Below are 20,755 nucleotides of genomic sequence, written 5' to 3' on the forward strand. Positions count from 1 at the left end.
AAGCCTCTCAGCAATTTTTTGGGTTATCCGGATTAATTGCGCCTCTAACAGCTTATATGGGAGGTTGGTAACTATAAAATGATTTATGCTCACACACTTTCCAGGAGAATATACAGGGTTCCCGTCTCAAGCAGGTCCTGCAAATACAAATTTTAATTGGAGCAGAGAGTTCCAATGCTCCCAGTTATAAGTCCATCCTCCTTTACAGGCGGCACGGCTTCTCCCGGAGCCCCAATCATTTTATTAAGCACAGAGTTCCACACATTACGCATGTGCCCGGCTTCCAGCTCCTCCATTGCGCGTGATGATGCCCGACAGGAGATTCTGTGAAGCTAGGAAACATGATTACTTTACAGTTCGTGACAAATACCTCCCCGTGTTACCAGAAACGAGGCCCAAGTCACACAGATTCTTACATATCAGTCCTTCACTAGATTTTGATCCAGCCATGACGTTTAATCGCATCTCACTTGTGCCTCAGCACCCGGACAGCGCCCCGCCGCAGCTCCATACTAGCTTTTCCAGCCTCATTCTGAAAGCTCCGGTTACAGGATACTGAAATATCTATCTGCCATGGCTGGTTAAAAGTTTTTCTTATTTTTATTTATTTTATTTTTATTCGTTTTCACGTCTTATTTTTTATTCTTATTCTTTATTTATTTTTATTTTTTGCCTAGCTTTTATCCTTGGCTTTTCTTGCGTCGGAATGCCGTATTTTCTTTATACCTTTTTAAGTTAATCGTCCGTTCTCCCAGATTTCTTTCCTTTTCGAGAAACTGGTGCGGTTTTCACTCCAAGGTTATAAGCTTAATAGGTCCTTAGCGCGCAAGCTTTTATCAGCCTAAAAGACAGTTCTACGTCGGATAGCCCGGTATCTAATATTTAGACCTTCACTCCGTAGCCCCACGTTGGGAAGCCATGTCGCGTGCACGTCCTATTTACCGGTTCCGTTAGAACTTATGAGACGGTGCATCCATCAGGGTTCTAGGGGATGTCGGCGAGTTTTATCGTATCAGATCCGGGTTTGGACCACCTAATTAGAATCGTGTCTTTTATTTTAAAGGTGAAATGACTTGCACGAATAGTAATCCCCAGAGTAGGCCACTTCTTTTAAACTCGTTACCTTTTGGTTAAGATACTAGAGAGAAGTCTGGAGGCAAGCCAAGCCTCTCAGCAATTTTTTGGGTTATCCGGATTAATTGCGCCTCCAACAGCTTATATGGGAGGTTGGTAACTATAAAATGATTTATGCTAGTTGATCAGGCTAACATAAGTTTATCAATTTATTTAATCAATCCAACCTTCCAGCTGGTAGAGACTTTTTCAACCTGCAATCAGAGGCAAAAATAACCTCTAATATTCTGATTTTATCGCCCTTAAGACAACTCGTTACTCGCAAGGAGGGGGGAGTTAAACTCCCCTTATCTTAAGGTTTCTTTATATTATTTTATTATAAACTGTAAAGTAAGTCCTGATAATTCAGAGACCTATGATCGACATGCTTACCTCTGTGCAATTATGGCCAGGGCTCCAAACGTGAAGCTTTAGAGAAAACCTGAAAGAATCAGGATTATGTTTCTTTTTCAAAAAAGGTTTATTACAAAATCAAAAATACAAAAATGGGTAAATAAAAAACAACTTCTATCCCCCACGGAGGGATTAGTTCAAAATGATTAAATAAGAGTTAGTTTACACTAGCTCCTGTCTTCTGAGAATCTTCCGTCCAGTCTCCTTCCAAAAGCTTGTCTAAGCTCTGCTTCTCTCCAAAAAACTGCCTGTCATCCCCCATCCAGCAGGACGGGGGATGACCCCTCCAAATCTGCTCTGTCTCTTCTTGTCGCCTGCCCCAGCTCTCTCTCTCAATCTGACCCCTCTGCTGTTCAGAGCTGTTCTTATATACCCTTCCTGGGCCAGCTTAAGGTCATGGGGTCATTTACCAGACACACACTTTGTAGCTCAACACAAGACATTTGGTATCATGCAGCATTCTTCTTAACACAGGTCATTACATCATCTTTTGCAGCAAATTGTAGATCTTCCTTCAGCATTCCTGAGATGGCTCCTGGATCCGATGGGCTTGTCTTCACTCTGTTCTCCTCCAATCCCATCTTTCCTAAGCCAGGGGTGGGGCCAGAGGTTGGGTCAGTCTCCTGACCTTTCGCCCAGTTCTGTCCTCTTGTCCCTGTGACCCTTGTGTGACCCTTGTTTATGACCACAGTTTCTTGACCTGCAGCCCAGCTCCTGTCTTCTGGCTGATTTTGCTCGCACAAGCCAGTCCAGTGTGGCTCACCTTTTTACCCCGTACTTGCCACTGTCTTTGGCGTGTGGGGACTCGCAACAGAACTACTTCCAACCGCTAGCTTTTTCTTTGTCAAATGAGCTTTTATGAAAAGCTAAGAGTGGGAAAACCGAAAGGCTGATAACCAAACGCTATCAAATTAAAATGAGTCTTTGAGAATTTTGCTGAAATACATTGACGGCGGGCGGCAGGTCTCGCGCCGGCGCCATTCGCCTTTCTTTTTGGACTCGGGAAATGAGCTACGTATTTACCCCACGAAAAACGGAGCGGCAGCTGGACGCTGGAGGTGCCCTGCTAGTAAGATCCCGTTTAAACTGTAAACTGTCATAACATTAAAACTATAATAGCTAGAGCGGTCTTTTTTTAGCTGAACGTTGAGACTGTCTCGCCTTTCAGCACTGTACAAGTCGATGATGTCATCGTGTTGCGTTAAGTGTGCTGCACAGCACACCGCGGCTATGTTAACTCACAGTGACCTTGAAGCAGCGTGGGAGAGTTGAAGAATTTAACCAGTTAAAATGGATTCATGGATATTTAATCAATAGTTGTGGCTCCTCTGGTCATTTAGTTCTTTGTGTGCCAGAGACATTTGCTGAATAAGGAAATAAAAACTTAAAATGACAAAAAAAAATTAGGGAAAAACACTTGTTTTGTATTTTATCAATTATTAATGATTAATAGATTGTTGGTGTTTTAACTTTTGGTAAAGGAAAACACACAATTTCCAGGCAGCCCCAGTCTGGAGAAGTGATGGTGACATCAGCCGTTAAAAATAAATAATACTCTGAGGTTTTTATGAATAATTTGTGCTTTTACTTGAGTATTTCTCTAACACCAGTACTTTTACTTGTAAATGAGTAATATTTTAGCAATGTAACAGTACTTGTACTTGAGTACAGATTTTCAGAATTCTTTCCACCACTGCTGAAAACTGTAAATGCTCATTGTAACATGTTAATTAAAATGCTTAAGCAACAGACGTGACATGAAGATTGTATTGTTTGTTTTATGCAACATCAGGAGCCCTACACAGATATTTTGGGATGACATCACTGCCACTGAGGAACAGCCATCTACCTCCACTGCTCATACCAGTAGGCCAGTATTTGAACTTGAGGAGGGACAGTCTGCTGGCACCACATCTCCCCAGGAAGATACTTTAGGTGGGTTTTGCACACGTGTGTGTGTGTCCAGCAAACATTTAGCTATAGACATTTAAATAGTATTTTCACAGAATATGGGAATTGTTCCATATAGCAATGTGGTGAGTTATGCTTCCATTTTCTGTCAATAGAGAGACCTTGTCAGACTCGAAGACTGGGTTCGGGAGTAAGAGCTTTTATTAGAGACTGCTGGCTGCAAGCGGTGCTGAAAAGGCTGACGGAAGGATGAGGTCTGAGTTAGAAAGGTGGAGGTTTAACTGTCTTAGCTTCTGAATACTCTGATCATGGAACACGGTGGAACGATGACTGAGTGAAGAGCCGGTGTGGCGTCTTCCGTATATAGACATGGATGACGCAGGTGCAACGTGGAGGGAATCCCCGCGAGGGGCATGCTGGGTAATGGTCCAAGACAGAAGCCGGTCAGCTGGGAGAGCCCGGCCTGGGGGCTTGGACTCTGACAGGACCCCCCGGTCCAGGGACGGCTCCAGAAGTCCCCGGGCCACCTCGGTGGGCCCAGAAGTCCGAGATGAGGCCAGGGTCCAAGATGGAGCGGGCCGGCTCCCAGGAGCGTTCCTCTGGGCCGTAGTCCGCCCAATCCACAAGGTACTGCCAACCCCGACCCCGGCGGCGAGCGTCCAGAATGCGCCGGACGGTGTAGATGGGCTCACCGTCAAGGAAGCGGGCCGGCGGAGGCGCCGGAGCCCGAGGCGGCAGGAGTGAGGATTCCACATAAGGTTTGAGCCGGGAGGTGTGGAAGGTGGGATGGACGCGAAGGCTTGTAGGCAGCCGCAGCCGGTACGTGTCCGGGTTGATTACCTTCTGCACGGGGTAGGGTCCGAGGAACCAGGGAGCAAGCTTCCTGGAACCGGCGCGGACCCGGAGGCCTGCCGTGGACACCCAGACCCTGTCCCCTGGAGCATAGGAGGGGCCCGGGCGGTGCCTGCGGAGGTGTTGGTGGGAGTAACGGGCGTTGGCCCGGGTGATGGAGGCCCGCGCCTTGATCCATGCATTTTTGCAGCGCCTCACCAGGGATTGAGGGGCCGGCACCGTGACTTCAGGTTCCTGGTGGGCAAAGACCGGGGGCTGATAGCCATAGCAGACCTCGAAAGGGGACATCTGAGTGGCCGAGGAGGTGTGGAGATTATGAGACAGCTCCGCCCAAAGGAGGTACTTAGGCCACTGCGAGGGCTGCGCCGAAACAAAACAGCGGAGGTATCGGCCCAACTGTTGGTTTGCCCGCTCCGTTTGACCATTGGTCTGTGGGTGGTAGCCCGAAGACAGACTGACAGAGGCTCCCACTAGATGGCAGAAGGCTTTCCAGAAACGGGCCGTGAACTGGGGACCACGATCTGAGACCACGTCTACCGGGAACCCGTGGAGGCGCACCACGTTCTCCAGAAACAGTTCTGCAGTGCGTCGGGCCGAGGGGAGGCCTGGGAGGGCGATGAAGTGAACAGCCTTGGAAAACCGGTCAGTGACCGTCAGGATGGTGTCGAGGTCGTTGACCGGCGGGAGTCCCGTGACAAAGTCCAGCCCCACATGGGACCAGGGGCGGCTGGGCACCGGAAGAGGTCTGAGGGTGCCAACCGGAGCCTGGGTGGATGCCTTAGAGCGGGCGCAGACGTCACAAGCGCTCGTGTATTCCTTAACATCCCTCTCCATACGTGGCCACCAGAGAGCCCGTTTAAGGAACCTGAGAGTCCGAGAGAAGCCTGCGTGACCAGACAGGCGTGATGAGTGGGCCCAGGACAACGCTTCACTGCGACAGGCCGAGGGGACGTAGAGCCGACCGGCGGGGGTCTCTGGTGGCGCTGGGTCACCCTGGAGGGCGTTTTGGATGGCCTCCTCCAACGGCCACCCAAGGTGGGCCACAAAACGGTGCTCCGGGAGGATGGGCGCCGGCTCGGACGTGGGCGCTGAATGGGTGAACTGGCGGGAGAGGGCGTCCGCCTTCTGGTTCTTTGTCCCGGGGCGATAAGCGAGATGGAACTCGTAGGGTTCGAAGAAGAGGGCCCAGCGTGCCTGGCGAGGATTTACCTGCTTGGCAGACCGTATGTGGGTTAGGTTCTGGTGGTCAGTCCAGATGGTGAACGGCTGAGTGGTGCCCAGAAGCCACTGCCTCCATTCCTCCAACGCCCATTTTATGGCTAGCAGTTCACGATCCCCCACGCCGTACTTCTGCTGGGTGGTGGAGAACTTCCTGGAGAAGTAGGCGCAGGGATGTAGCCTGTCGTCGGGGCCGCCTTGGGACAGGATGGCGCCGGCGCCGACATCCGAGGCGTCGACCTCGACCACAAAAGGGACTGCCTGGTCCAGGTGGCGCAGGATAGGAGCCGATGTGAAACGAGCGACTAGGTAGTGGAAGGCCCGAACGGCGTCTGGGGTGAGCCGGAACAGTTGACCAGGAGGGCTCGGTCGGGTGAGAGAAGTGAGAGGTGCTACAATGGTGCTAAAGTCTTTGATAAATCGACGGTAGAAGTTGCAGAAACCCAGAAAACTCTGCAGTTGCTTTAGGCTGGTAGGTAGGGGCCAGTCCTTAACCGCCTGGACTTTCTGAGGGTCCATGGTTAGACCCTGATCTGAGATCAGGTAGCCCAGGAATGAAACGGACCTCTGGTGGAAGGAACACTTCTCGGGCTTGCAGAACAGGTTGTTGTCCAGGAGCCGGGTCAGGACCGCGCGAACATGGTGGTGGTGTTCAGCCTCTGACTTGGAGTATATCAGGATGTCGTCCAGGTAGGCAAACACCCACCGTCCCAACATGTCACGGAGGACATCATTGATGAAGCGTTGGAAAACGGCGGGGCTATTGCACAGTCCGAAGGGCATGACCTGGTACTCCCAGTGACCGGTGGGGGTGATGAACGCCGTCTTCCACTCATCTCCAGCTTTGATACGGACCAGGTTGTAGGCGCTCCGGAGGTCCAGCTTGGTGAAAATCCGCGCCTGGGAGATGGCATCCAGGGCGGACGTGAGGAGCGGCAGAGGATGGCGATCTCTGACTGTGATCTTGTTCAGTCCTCTGTAATCAATACAGGGGCGGAGATCACCCTCCTTTTTCCTCACAAAGAAGAAGCCTGCAGCACCTGGGGACGACGAGGGTCGGATGAAACCCTGCTGGAGGGCCTGGTCGATATAGTCCTCCATAGCTCTGGACTCGGCGGGGGAGAGAGAAAAAAGGCGCCCCCGGGGTGGAATGGTTCCTGGCTGGAGCTTGATCTCCATGTCGTATGGACGGTGAGGCGGCAGTGCGGTGGCTCGCTGCTTATCGAACACCGCGGCCAGATCCCGATAGGGCGGTGGCAGATTGGGTGGCGCTGAACCGGAGCCACCTTCCGGGCAGTCAGGTCGAGGTGGAGGAGGAGAGAGGTGGGTCCGGCACTGGGCCCCCCATTCCAGAAGGCGAGCTTGGGACCAGGAGATACGTGGGTCGTGGAGGCGGAGCCAGGGAAACCCCAGGATTAGAGGAGAGGAGGGAGCACGGATAATCAGGAAATGGAGGGTCTCCCGGTGGCCCTGGACTGTCATCTGGAGAGACTGCGTTCGGTTTTGGACAGGGTAAGGCTGGAGGGGCCTGCCGTCCACCGTGGTCACTGGTACAACCCTCTCCAAGGGGGTAGTGGGGATCCGTAGGCGTTCAGCCAGATCCACATCCATAAAATTGTCAGCGGCCCCCGAGTCCACCAGCGCGTGCATCTGGAGCGAGGTCTCGCCATATTGGAGGGTGACGTGCAGAAGGAGCCGATTGGAAAGGGCAGGGGTTGGAGGTGACCCAGGCTGAGCGACCCCGAGACTCAGTGGGTTCCTTCGTTTCCCGAACGGAGGGGGCAGTTCATGCGTCTGTGTGGTCGGGGGAACCACAATAGGCGCAGAGGCCCTCGCGCCACCTTCGCTGTCTCTCCTCCGGAGGAAGGTGGCCCAGTTGCATGGGCTCCTCAGTGGCAACGGGTCCGGGAGTAGGCGTGGGGGGACGAGGAAAAAGTCCAGGCGCCCTGGATGGGCGAATGAGAGGCTTGGGCCGAACCAAAACCCGCTGATCCATGCGCAACGCCAGATCCACAACTTCATCCAGGGTCTGGGGTAGCTCCTTTCCCGCCATCTCATCCCGGATGTAGGTTGCCAGTCCCTCCAAGAAGACGGCTCGGAGGGCAGAGTCATCCCACCGCAGCTTGGCGGAGATGGTGCGGAACTCCGACGCATATGCGCACACAGAGCGCTCCTTCTGGCGGAGTTTTAGGAGTCGTGTCTCTGCCCCCATTTCGCTGCTGGGTGGAACAAAAGTCTTTCTGAGAGCGGCCACGAATGCAGCATAGTCGCTGCACTCCGGTGATTTGGAGTTGTAGAGCGCAGCAGCCCACTCTGCCGCGTGTCCGGAGAGTAGGGAGGTGAGCTGTGCCACCCGAGAGCGCGCAGTGGGGAAGCGTCCTGGGTGGCACTCGAACTGCATGTCGAGGGTTGCAAGCAGACCGTCTGGACTCCCCGTCTCTCCGTTCCACTTCTCCGGGAGACTGAAGTGTGGCTCTCCCGTTGGTGGAGTGAGGGCTTGCAACTGGAGCACATGAACCTGCTGCTGGAGAGCCGTGACGGCAGTAGACATCTGCAGGGAGAGATCGGTCTGGGAGTTCAGCCTGGTGTTAAGCTGGTCGACCAGGGCGTGGAGCTGAACGTTCTCGCTAACAACCTGCTCCAACTTCCTCTTCATCTGCTCGAACTCCGCTGGATTAATGGACTCAGTCATCCTGTCAGACTCGAAGACTGGGTTCGGGAGTAAGAGCTTTTATTAGAGACTGCTGGCTGCAAGCGGTGCTGAAAAGGCTGACGGAAGGATGAGGTCTGAGTTAGAAAGGTGGAGGTTTAACTGTCTTAGCTTCTGAATACTCTGATCATGGAACACGGTGGAACGATGACTGAGTGAAGAGCCAGTGTGGCGTCTTCCATATATAGACATGGATGACGCAGGTGCAACGTGGAGGGAATCCCCGCAAGGGGCATGCTGGGTAATGGTCCGAGACAGAAGCCGGTCAGCTGGGAGAGCCCGGCCTGGGGGCTTGGACTCTGACAGACCTACCAGTATATGTGAACTTGATGAGGGACAGCCAGCTGCCACGTCTCCCCAACAAGATATGTCAGGTAAGTTTTGCACAAGTGTGTGTGTGTGTGTGTCCTGCAAACATTAGACAAATTTGAATGTCACATATTGTATTTTAATAGAATATGTGAAATGGTCCACATGTGTTGAGTTACGTTTCTGTTTTCTGTCAATAGAGAAGCTTGAACGATCAACCAATGGGTCCCATTGAAGGTGATGATGAGCCTCTTTATTCAGACCCAGCCAAGTGGCCATCACCAATTACCGACAGCATACGCACAGAGCTAGTTCGAGGAGGACCTACCAAGGTGCCAACTACTTTCATATTTCCCAGGAATGAAGGCGATGGCAGGTGTTGTCATCATCACTATTTCAGTAGAACTTTGACAAGTGGTGAGAAGGTGGCCAGGAGCTGGATGTTGTATTCAGTTAGCAAATGTTGTTATATATAATACACTCCACGCAATTTGAAACAAAGTTGTAGGTGTAATTTTTTTTCTTGTGTGTGTGTGTTTGTGTGTGTGTGGGGGGGGGGGGGGGGGGGGGGGGGGGGTCACGGGGGATCTTGCACAGGGCGCCATTTAGGCCAGCTCCGCCTCTGCCCGTGTGTGTGTGTGTGTGTGTGTGTGTGTGTGTGTGTGTGTGTGTGTGTGTGTGTGGCCCGGAGGACAGAGGACAGGAGAACGTGCAGCTAATTAATTAAATAATTTGGTTCTGCGAGCATCTCTCTTTTTCTGTCATTTTACAGAAAAACAGGCAATCACAGTAAAAATGCCAGGGCTCATTCTACAGGACCAGGGCATTGCAGGAGAATGTATGAAGAAGACATTTATTATTTCTATACATGTTTTGGCTGTCAAACTTCCATAATGCCCCTTTAAGTCTAACACACGCACGCACACACACACGCACACACACACACATACACACATGCTTTTGTTTGCTAATCTTTAACATTTGTTATGTTGCTCCCTACATGAATCGTGCAACACTAATAAACATGCATGTTACTAAGTGAGTTGATGTTTGTGTCCTTAATGATTGGTGTCTGGTTTAAGCCAGTGTTGGACTACAGCTGTTGCCCAAGGGCTCAGTGCAGAGCTACACGGAGGAGAGTGTGTTTAATGAAAACTATCAGTGATGCTTCCGCCTTCATATCCATCTGTCTTTATTCTCAACCATCTTTCCCCGGATGGTCTTTGCATTGTTGAAGCTCAGTTCTCTTTTTTCTCTATCTGAATTTTGTAGTAATTAGTTTTTCTCTTTAGTTTTTTATCATTGCTTCATCTTCAGCTGGGAGCGTTTAAACACACTAAAGCAATGCCAAAGTAAATGCTAAAGAGTATTAGCTCAACAAGACGGAGGCGGGGAGTGTTTTGAGATAAACAGCCGTCTGTAGGTGTTTTGTCTTTAGACTCACACCATCGTAGCTCAGCTACCCAGTGACTCAGAGATGAGGTGAACACATCCTTGATCATGTTTTCTCTTAGAAAAATAATTAAATAAAAAAGCAACTTCAGAAACGTAATGCGGATTTCTGGGATGTGTTGTCAAGTTTCCCTTCTTGAAAGGCACAGCGACATCCCCGCCGCTTGTGTTAGCACGGTGTTGCAGGTGCCAGTGGGAAAACCGACAGGTGCTTGTTAATGCTGGGGTGTTTACTTTGACCCATCGTTTCTAGACGCTGATTATAATATTTGTACATTCTGCAGCCATGTTTTGTCTTGTTAACAAAATGTGCAAAGAAGAATTGTCATACTATTATCTATGACTGATGCTCTGGTGCTTGGAAGCATCTTCCACCTTGCCCTTTGACTTTCTTAATAAAGACAGTTTGAAGCTGAAACTTTCCTGAACAACTTACTTTTTCTTCTTACAAGGTGGGTTTTCCATGTTACTCTGGAGCTTTCAGATTCATTCTACTCTCCATGTTGTGACGCGGTGCCAAAACTACTAGGAGAAGGTAACGCTGTGGAGAGCCCATCAGTTTGTTGAGGATCAAAGCCATTTGCAAAAAGAACACACACGCACACATCACACACATCACACATTGCAGTGCAATGTGTTACCTAGCAACCCGGACCAGATGTTGCGGAGTAGGAAATATTAAGGCTTGCTCTCATCCTGTTTTCTGCAAATTATATAGGAAATCAATGAAGTTGTGAATGTGCTGCGCATTTTGGACTGGTGAAAGGCTGTTTGCTGCATAATGGCTAGGAACAGGGGCACAAAGGAGACAACAGTCTAATATCCAAAGCTTTGAGGCATGTGGACAGAAAATATGAAGGTGTGACGCACATCCTCTGATGGATCACACACACACACACACACACTCATAGAACTGCGGTGAGACAGATAATATGGAGGGACACATCCACTGCAGTTAAAAACCCTCAGAATCATGAATTATATCAGGATGCCATCAAAGCTCTAAGATAGAACCACAAGGCCATCCAGCAGCATGAGGAGTTCAGTTTAACATTAGCATTAAATTACCATGACTCTACAAGCAGAAGCAGGAAGCATTCACTGGAAAGAGCTAAAACACATTACAGGTCACGTGTGAGGTCAGATCACCCACATACTGGAGTATAAGCCAACTGTAGCGGAAAAGCAAAGCTGCCGTGCTGCTTGATGTGCACCCTCCATGCAGGCTGCAGGTGACTGGGTGATTTAGACATGCTATTAACAATCATGTGTTCTTTTGTTGGCTCTCATTCACACCGGGCCATGTTGGCTTTACTCACCTGGAAATGATGATGGTCATCCTAGAGTGCTAATGTGGAAGCCATAAGACATAGTGTGTGTGTGTGTGTGTGTGTGTGTGTGTGTGTGTGTGTGTGTGTTTTGAGCTGGAGCGGGTACAGTTGAGGGAGCATGGAGAGCGATGTAGGGGGCACAGCTCGCTTGCCATAGCCAGCAGAAACAGGTGTAAGCTGTGAAAGTGTTTGATGAATGTTCTCATGAGCACCGATGACTGACTGCCTTTATTCAAGCAGCAGAAGGCTCCTATGGCTAAATACCCTGGGAGCAGGTGATGTACATGCCTCTCACAGTCATGTAGCATAACCTACCCTAGAAAACACACTGATTGTCATGTTCCTGGGAACCCATGACATGAAGAATCACCACATGAAATGGTGGAAAGTTCAAAACAATGATTTATTGCAGGAATCTAACAAAAAGTGTCCCTGGAATAGTCCCAGATTAGCTGGAGCCAGAGAGAGTCCAAAGTTCTGCAGGTGGAGGAGGTCGAGGAGGGCGGGTGGGGTGAAGGGGTCAGTCCAGGAGAGGGAGCCAGGCGGGGTGGCAGAGGATAAGAGGAGAGGCGAACTGTGAAGTCCAGGTAGGGTATGGTTCTTTCCAGGTGAGTAATCCAGTACTGGTTCCGCTTCTCAGATGGAGGATCAGATCCAACAAATCCAGAGCGTCAGGGAAGGTTGTCCAAGAATCCTGGAGAGAAAAACAAACTTGAGTCCAAAAAGATCCAACACAAGAATCCAGGAATTATCCCAAAATTTCCAATAACTGTAACAGCAAATTATCAGAGTAGAAACCAAGCATTATCCTAGAATGAGAGGCCAGATACTACCGTGAGTAGCTAATCATCCAGCGAAGTGTAGTAGTTCCCTCTCCTCTTAAAGCTCTGCTGCGGATGACCTGAGGAGCTGCAGCTGCCGCTGATTACTAATGCCCCGCAGCTGGTGAGTTCCCTCTCCTGAAATGAAGAACTCAAAGATGTTACAGAGATGGAGGAGTACTCACTCCACCACACAACAGTGCCCCCCCCTCAACGGACGCCACCTGGCGTCCTAGCAACCGCCTCCTCATACTCCCGGATGAGGTCAGGGTCCGCGTTGAAGGAGCGCGGGACCCAGGAGGTTTCCTCCGGGCTGTACCCCTCCCAGTCGAGCAGCTACTGGACTCCACGACCGCGGGGTTGGGAGTCGAGGATCCTCCAGACGGTGTAGACCAGCCCACCCTTGTAGAGCCGGGCTGGCGGCGGAGGTGCAGGAGTGGGGCAAAGAGGACTGGACCCAACGGGCTTGACCAAGGAGATGTGAAAGACGGGGTGTACCTTCATGTTCCTGGGGAGGTCCAGCCTGACCGTGGAGGGAGTGGGCGTATCCAGGATCTAGAAGGGACCGATGTACTTTGGAGTGAACTTCCTAGTAGAGGCCTTGAGCAGGATGTCCTGGGAAGACAGCCAAATGGCCTGACCAGGAGAGTACAGCGGGGCGGGACGCCAGTGTCGATCCGCCAGCTGCTTATTTTTGGCAGCAGTACGCTCCAAGGCGCCCGGGTAGCAGCCCATGCCCGTCTGGCCCCCCTGAGAAACTGCGGGATGGAGACTGAAACCGAGGCCTGCTGTGGAAACAGTGAGGGTTGGTAACCAAGTGACGCTTCGAACGGTGACTGACCTGTGGAGGTGGATACATGACAGTTGTGAGCATACTCAATCCGTGCTAGATGTGTGCTCCAGGCGGTAGGCTGGGAGGAGCAGACACAACGCAGCATGGCGCCCAGTTCTTGATTCATACGCTCACACTGCCCATTGGTCTGAGGATGGTGGCCGGAGGTGAGGGCGACCCTGGCGCCCAGAGCCCCTGCAAACTCCTTCCAGACCCGAGCCACGAATTGTCATGAGCCGGGGTGAGTACTCCTGTTCTCATAACCATCTGTGAGTCTCTTGCCAGGAGAGGGAGTGGCCCAGCTGTTCCTGATCAGCATTCAGCGGGGTGCCTTCCTATTTAAGGTGGATGGTGGACACACTTCGATGCCGGAAGATTGCCTCAGTTTTGGTAGTAACCAGCCACTCGTGTTACCTCTAGTGTTCTTAGGATAAATGTTATTCGTAGTGTTTTGCTCTTATATTGGATTTACCCTTCCTCAGGATTCCTGTCGACCTCCTTGGATACAGACCTCTACTCCAGGATTTGGATATTCAGCACACGGACCAGGATTTGGATATTCAGCACACGGACCATATCACCACCCTCCATAACCCACCTCTCATCTCACCCAGTGCCCCTTCCACCAGGACACCCCGCTTCTCTCCACCTCTGCTCCCTCTCCTGCGCTTCCCCGGCTCTCTACCTCTCCCTCCTCCAGCCAACACATACACCCACCACAGTAAGTCTGCTGAACACCTCTGCCTGCCTACAATGGATTGTGAAACCAGAACCTATGCTCACCTGTGTTCTCCCTCCTCCAGACGCTGCGCTGTTGTTGCAGTTCCAACCACAGACTTATCTGTGCATCTTAAGTTCCTCCTTATAAATAAATCATTTTTTCATCCATTTTTGGTCAGTGTTGTATTCTGCATGTCTTGGGTTAAGTACCTTCCCCCAAACATGACACGAATTGGGGACCCCGGTCTGATAGAATTTCTGTGGGAATACCATGCAGTCTAAAAACATAATTCACGAGGAGCTTGGCAGTAACGGTCGAAGAAGGGAGGCCTTTAAGAGGCACCAAATGACTCGCCTTAGAAAATCTGTCAACCACCGTCATAATACATGTGAACCCCTGGGATTTTGGAAGACCTACTACGAAGTCAAGCTCAATGTGCGACAAGGGATGTGATGGACTGGGTAGGGGACAGAGGAACCCAGCTAGGGCTCGGTGGTCCCCCTTTTGCTGAGCGCACACATGACATGCAGAAATATAGTTCTTAATGTCCCTATACATGGAGGGCCACCAGAAGGTCCGTTTGATAAGGGCTATGGTGTGACCTATGCCCGGATGAATAGAAAATCTCCCCGTGTGTGCCCAATGGATGACCTGTCCCCTAAGCGCCTGAGGAACGAATAGCCTTCCAGGGGCCCCCCTTGGGCCAGACTCAGTCTTAAGTGCCTCCAATACCCTGTCCTGAATCTCCCAGGTGATCCCACCCACCACACATGATGAAGGGAGGATGGGTTCGGGCTCGGGCTCTTGGTCTGGTGCGTACAGTCTGGACAGGGCATCGGGTTTAGTGTTCTTAGAACCAGGGCGATAGGAGATCTGGAAGTTGAAGTGAGAGAAAAACAGCGACCACCTAAACTGGCAGGGATTAAGATGCTTAGCTTCCTTCAAATAAATCAAGTTCTTGTGATCAGTTCAGATATGGAACGGCGTTTCCGCTCCTTCCAACCAATGCCTCCATTCCTCGATGGCGAGTTTCACTGCGAGCAACTCCTGGTCTCCCATGTCATAACGGCTCTCTGTCGGGGACAGCCGCCTGGAGAAAAAGGCACAGGGGTGAAGCTTATTTTCTGCGGGTGCTACCTGTGATAGGACCGCCCCCACCCCGGTGTCAGATGCATCCACCTCCAGCACGAACTGTCTCTGGGGATCCGGTCTGTGGAGTACCGGAGCGTCTGTGAAGCGCCTCTTAAGTTCCTGGAAAGCAGCCTCGGCTTCTGGGGACCAGACAAATGGGCGTTTCACAGAAGTTAAGTTAGTCAGAGGTGCAGCTACCTGGCTGTATCCTTTAATGAAGCGCCGGTAAAAGTTTGCAAAGCCGAGGAAACTCTGTAGCTGCTTCCGGGATGAGGGGGTAGGCCACTCTGTGACCCCGCCGACCTTCTCCGGATCCGCTCTGAGTCTCCTGTGTTCCACAATGAACCCGAGAAACTTGACCTGAGGAACATGAAACAAACATTTCTCTGCTTTGACATATAAGCGATTCTCCAATAACCGCTGGAGAACCACTCTTACATGTTTCACATGCTGTGCAGAGTCCTCAGAAAAAATCAAAATGTCATCTAAGTACACGGTCACAAACTTATTCAAGAAATCGCCCAACACAGAATTTACAAGCGCCTGAAACACCGCAGGAGCGTTAGTTAACCCAAAAGGCATAACTAAATATTCAAAATGTCCTATAGGAGTCTTAAAAGCAGTCTTCCACTCATCCCCTTGCCTGATGCGCACCAAGTGGTACGCATTCCTAAGATCCAGGCGGCTAAACACCTGCGCGTTCTGTACAGGCTCGAAGGTCGAACTGAGTAGAGGCAGCGGGTATTTATTCTTTATGGTGATCTGGTTAAGCCCTCTATAGTCTATACAAGGTCTGAGGGTACCTTCCTTATTCGGGACAAAAAAGAATCCCGCGCCCAGGGGAGAGGAAGAGGGACGAATGAGTACAGCGGCCAGAGACTCCTGAATGTAGGTCTCCATACTCTCCTGCTTAGGTCTGGAGAGCTGGTAGAGACGACTGCTGGGAAGAGGAGCTCCAGGCAGCAGTTCTATACTACAATCGAAGGGCCTGTGTGGAGGGAGAGAAGTAGCTCTGTCTTTACTGAATACCTGAGCGAGGTCATGATACTCCTGGGGTACATTGGACAAGTCTATCTCCTCTGCTGGCGGCGATCTGGACTCGCTGATGTTAGGGGAAGCAGCTCAGAGGCAGGACAGGGAGCATCTTGGGCTCCACCCCTCCACGCTTCCCGTCTCCCAGTTCACCTGGGGATTGTGGCGGAGGAGCCAAGGGTGACCAAGTACTAATGCTGTCTGCTGGGAGGGAAAAACAAAGAACTCTATTTCTTCCAAGTAATTTCCCGACACCCTGAGTCTTACCGGGACCGTCCGATGCGTGATGGTGGTTAGTAGGGCTGGGCGATATGACGATTTTAGACCGTTTTACGATCTACACATCTGACGGTCTGTCATTTTTGAGAAACCGTTTTATCACGATTCACAGCTCTGCTGTTGAATTTCTGCCTCTGAATGAAAATGGAACTTACCCCAGGCGAATGACACGCCTTTGTTTGACCCTTAACCAATCAGAGTGAGTCATAGTAATATATTAGTGACCCGCTTGTTTTCACTTGTGTGTGAACAAACATGGCTTCGGCCGCGGCTGAGCGACAACGAGGTTTTCGTTCCGAAGAGGAACGCAGGGTTTCCTTAGCGCGCGGCGCTAACAACTTAGCGAGGTGACATGTCTCGGAGAAAGCGTAAAAACACGTTGGACGCTTCTTCTGAAGCAGGAAAATAACACTTCTTAAGCAGAGCACGACGTCGCCTCGGCTCGTCCACCCTCTGCCGAGCCGGTGTCAGTACCGGACTGAGCTCGGTCACTGGGTCGTTGGAGCTGCCCCGTGACTGCCTGATGGAAAACCAGCGGGTTTCATCAGACTCGTAGTTTCTTGTTTTTGCTGGGACCCCCTGTATTTTACCGCTCCCTCCTGCAGTCTTCCCCTATTACAATTTAAAATGATTCTGTAAATTCCGTGTATCAATAGAAACAATCTCTGCCTCTGCCAGCTGCAGTAAATGTAGTTTCCAAATAATAAGAGGAGCATTCATCTGTGTATCTCCTTTGATCCGCATTAGTGATATTTTCAGCACCAGAACAGTGAAGCAAAGAAGGATTCCTGAGTTTGTTAGTAATTTTATTTCTTAGGTGCATCTAACCTGTTCTATTTTTCTCTGAAATGAGATCAAATTAGTGCTTCTATGGGTTGTCTCCAATCTGCACTGGAAATTTTTACTTTATTTAGAGACTTGTTGCAGAAAATATTCAGAATGCGCAGTTATTTGCTACCACAAGCGATCTCTGGTCCAGCCGCACATCAGAGCCGTATTTGAGCTTAACTATCCACTACATGAGCAACAGGGAGCTACATAGAATTTTGAACAAGTTAATGTTTGCACAATACGTCTGCAATTGACATGTTTGCACTTTAAATATGTTTACGATTTTAATTTATGTTAAGTTACTTGAAAAACGAGAAAAACTGATTTTTGTAATTGTTTCTCTCAGGGCTTTCATCATCTCTGGTGTGAGTTTAAAATATAAGTGTGTTAGCACTGTGTTGATTATCCCTAATATGAATAAATGTTTATTTATTCAATGTTTCTCTTCTTTAATACGCAATTGAAGTTATGCTATTCATGGATAAAAAATCGTGATAAAATCGAAATCGTGATAAAATATTGGAAAAATCGTGATATTCTATTTTTGCCATATCGCCCAGCCCTAGTGGTTAGGCTGCGTCCATCCAGAGCCGGCACCGCGAGTGGACTGGAGAGCCGGGTCGTGAGAATTCCCCATTGACGCACCAGTTCTGTGTCAATCAAAGACTGCTCACATCCTGAGTCCAATAATGCGTCTACCGGAAAGTGTTTAGCATTAACGTATAACAAGCAAGGTAAAACACTACGGGACCCTTCAGAGTTCTGATTGCCCACCAGTAGTCCCGACTTTACCGGTGGGCATCCCCTTTTACCAGAACCCGGCAGGTTCTAGCAAAATGCCCAGACCCCCCACAGTACATGCAAAGACCTGACCTCATACGATGTTCACACTCCTCTTTGCTGAGTCTGGTCTTCCCTAGTTGCATGGGTTCCTCCGGGGCGAGAACCTCAGGTGGGGAATGACCTGCTGACCCCGACCGGCCCTCCACCACTCGACTTGATCCGATAGCTGGCGCAGAAGTAGGCACGTGGAGCTCCCGGTGTCTCTTATCGAGGGAGATGGTCAGCTTGATCAACCCCTCCAGGGACTGAGGTTCCGGGCACATAGCGAGCTGGTTCCTGATGCAGCTGTTTAGGGCCTCCGTGAAAGCGGCAATGAGAGCTTCATCGTTCCAGGCGGATCGTGCAGCCAGCGTTCGAAACTCCAGGGTCATCTCTGCCACTGTCCTCTGCCCTTGAGACAGCGTCCATAGCCTCCTGCTTATATCCATGGGGGACATGTCAGAGCCAAAATTCAGTTTAAAATCTGCCAGGAAGGCCTCCAAGGGACCTGCCAAAAAGGCAGGGTTGTGGCTCTGCCCACTGTAAAGCCTTCCCACGTAGCAGTCCAACAATATAAGAAATTTGACTAACATCAGTCTGGAAAGCTCCTGGAGAACGAGCAAACGCCAACCTACACTGTAGGAGGAAACTGTGGCACTCCTCGAATTCCCCGCTGTAAGTCTGAGCAGGTGGCGCAGGGGTGGCGCGGAAGTAGGTGGGTTCCGGGGCAGCGGCCCCTTCAGCGTTGACTTCAGGAACAGCGGGGTGTCCTTGGGAGGTGGAGGTGCTTCCCAGAGAGGGGTTCTGTGCCTGGAGCTGGGTGAGACCCTGTTGGAGTTGGCGGATCATGACCTCCAGCTGTTGAGATCTTTGATTCACTACCTGGAGGTGCTCCAGTAAGATTGGTAGGGCCTGTTCCTGCTGAGTTAACCTGGAGCCAAAATCGGTTATTGATGATTCCGCGGGGTTAGTGTTTTCGCTGGATGATTCTGTCATGTTCCTGGGAATGTGTTTAACCCACGACATGAAGAATCATCACATGAAAGGGAGGAAAGTTCAAAACAATGATTTATTGCAGGAATCTAACAAAAAGTGTCCCTGGAATAGTCCCAGATTAGCTGGAGCCAGAGAGAGTCCAAAGTTCTGCAGGTGGAGGAGGTCGAGGAGGGCAGGTGGGGTGAAGGGGTGAGTCCAGGAGAGGGAGCCAGGCGAGGTGGCAGAGGATAAGAGGAGAGGCGAACTGTGAAGTCCAGGTAGGTTATGGTTCTTTCCAGGTGAGTAATTCAGTACTGGTTCCGCTTCTCGGATGGAGGATCAGATCCAACAAACCCAGAGCGTCAGGGAAGTTTGTCCAAGAATCCTGGAGAGAAAAACAAACTTGAGTCCAAAAAGATCCAACACAAGAATCCAGGAATTATCCCAAAATTTCCAATAACTGTAACAGCAAATTATCAGAGTAGAAACCAAGCATTATCCTAGAGCGAGAGGCCAGATACTACCGTGAGTAGCTAATCATCCAGCGAAGTGTAGTAGTTCCCTCTCCTCTTAAAGCTCTGCTGCGGATGACCTGAGGAGCTGCAGCTGCCGCTGATTACTAATGCCCCGCAGCTGGTGAGTTCTCTCTTCTGAAATGAAGAACTCAAAGATGTTGTAGAGATGGAGGACTACTCACCCCACCACACAACAGAGATACACTGTAGTACACACACAGACACACTCTAGTATACGCACAGACGCACTCTAGTATACAAACAGATACACTGTAGAAAATCACACAGATACACTGTAGGACACACACAGATACACTCTAGTACACACACAGATACACTGTAGAAAATCACACAGATACAGTCTAGTACACACTGGGGCGACAGTGGCACAGGAGTTAAGTGCTCGCCCCTTAATCGGAAGGTTGCAGGTTCGAGCCCCGCTCAGTCTGTCACTGTTGTTGTGTCTTGGGCAAGACACTTAACCCACGTTGCCTGCTGGTGGTGGTCGGACGGACCGGTGGCGCCAGTGCTCGGCAGTCTCGCCTCTGTCAGTGCGCACCAGGGCAGCTGTGGCTACATTGTAGCTCATCCACACCAGTGTCTGAATGGGTGAATGACTGATTGTGTTGTAAAGCGCCTTGGGGAGTTCCAGGACTCTAGAAGGCGCTATATCAAATACAGGCCATTTACCATTTACACACAGATACACTGTAGAACACACACAAATACACTGTAGAATACACACTGATATACTGTAGAAAACACCCAGATACACTCTAGTACACAACCAGATACACTGTAGAATACACACTGATACACTGTAGAAAATTACACAGATGCACTCTAGTACACACCCAGATACACTGTAGCACACACCCAGATACACTCTAGTACACACACAGATACACTGGAATACACACCCAGATACACTCTAGTGCACACCCAGATACACTGCAGAACACAGCCAGATACACTGTAGAGCACACCCAGATAAACTGTAGAACACACACAGATACACTGTAGAACATAGTCAGATACACTGTAGTACACACCCAGATACACTTTAGTACACCTACAGATACACTGTAGTAAACACCCAGATAAACTATAGTACACACCCAGATACACTGTAGAATACACACTGATACACTGTAGAAAATTACACAGATACACTCTAGTTCACACACAGATACACTGTAGAACATAGTCAGATACACTGTAGTACACACCCAGATACACTCTAGTACACACACAAATACACTGTAGTACACACCCAGATACACTCTAGTACACACACAGATGCACTGTAGTACACACCCAGATAAACTGTAGTACACACACAGACACACTCTAGTACACACACAGACACACTCTAGTATACACACAGATACACTCTAGTACACACACAAATACACACTAGAAAACACAGATACACTGTAAACCCCACACAGATACACTCTAGTACACACACAGATAGACTGTGAAA

The sequence above is a fragment of the Nothobranchius furzeri genome, chromosome 2 (genome assembly GCF_043380555.1).
Source record: "Nothobranchius furzeri strain GRZ-AD chromosome 2, NfurGRZ-RIMD1, whole genome shotgun sequence".
Taxonomy (NCBI): domain Eukaryota; kingdom Metazoa; phylum Chordata; class Actinopteri; order Cyprinodontiformes; family Nothobranchiidae; genus Nothobranchius; species Nothobranchius furzeri.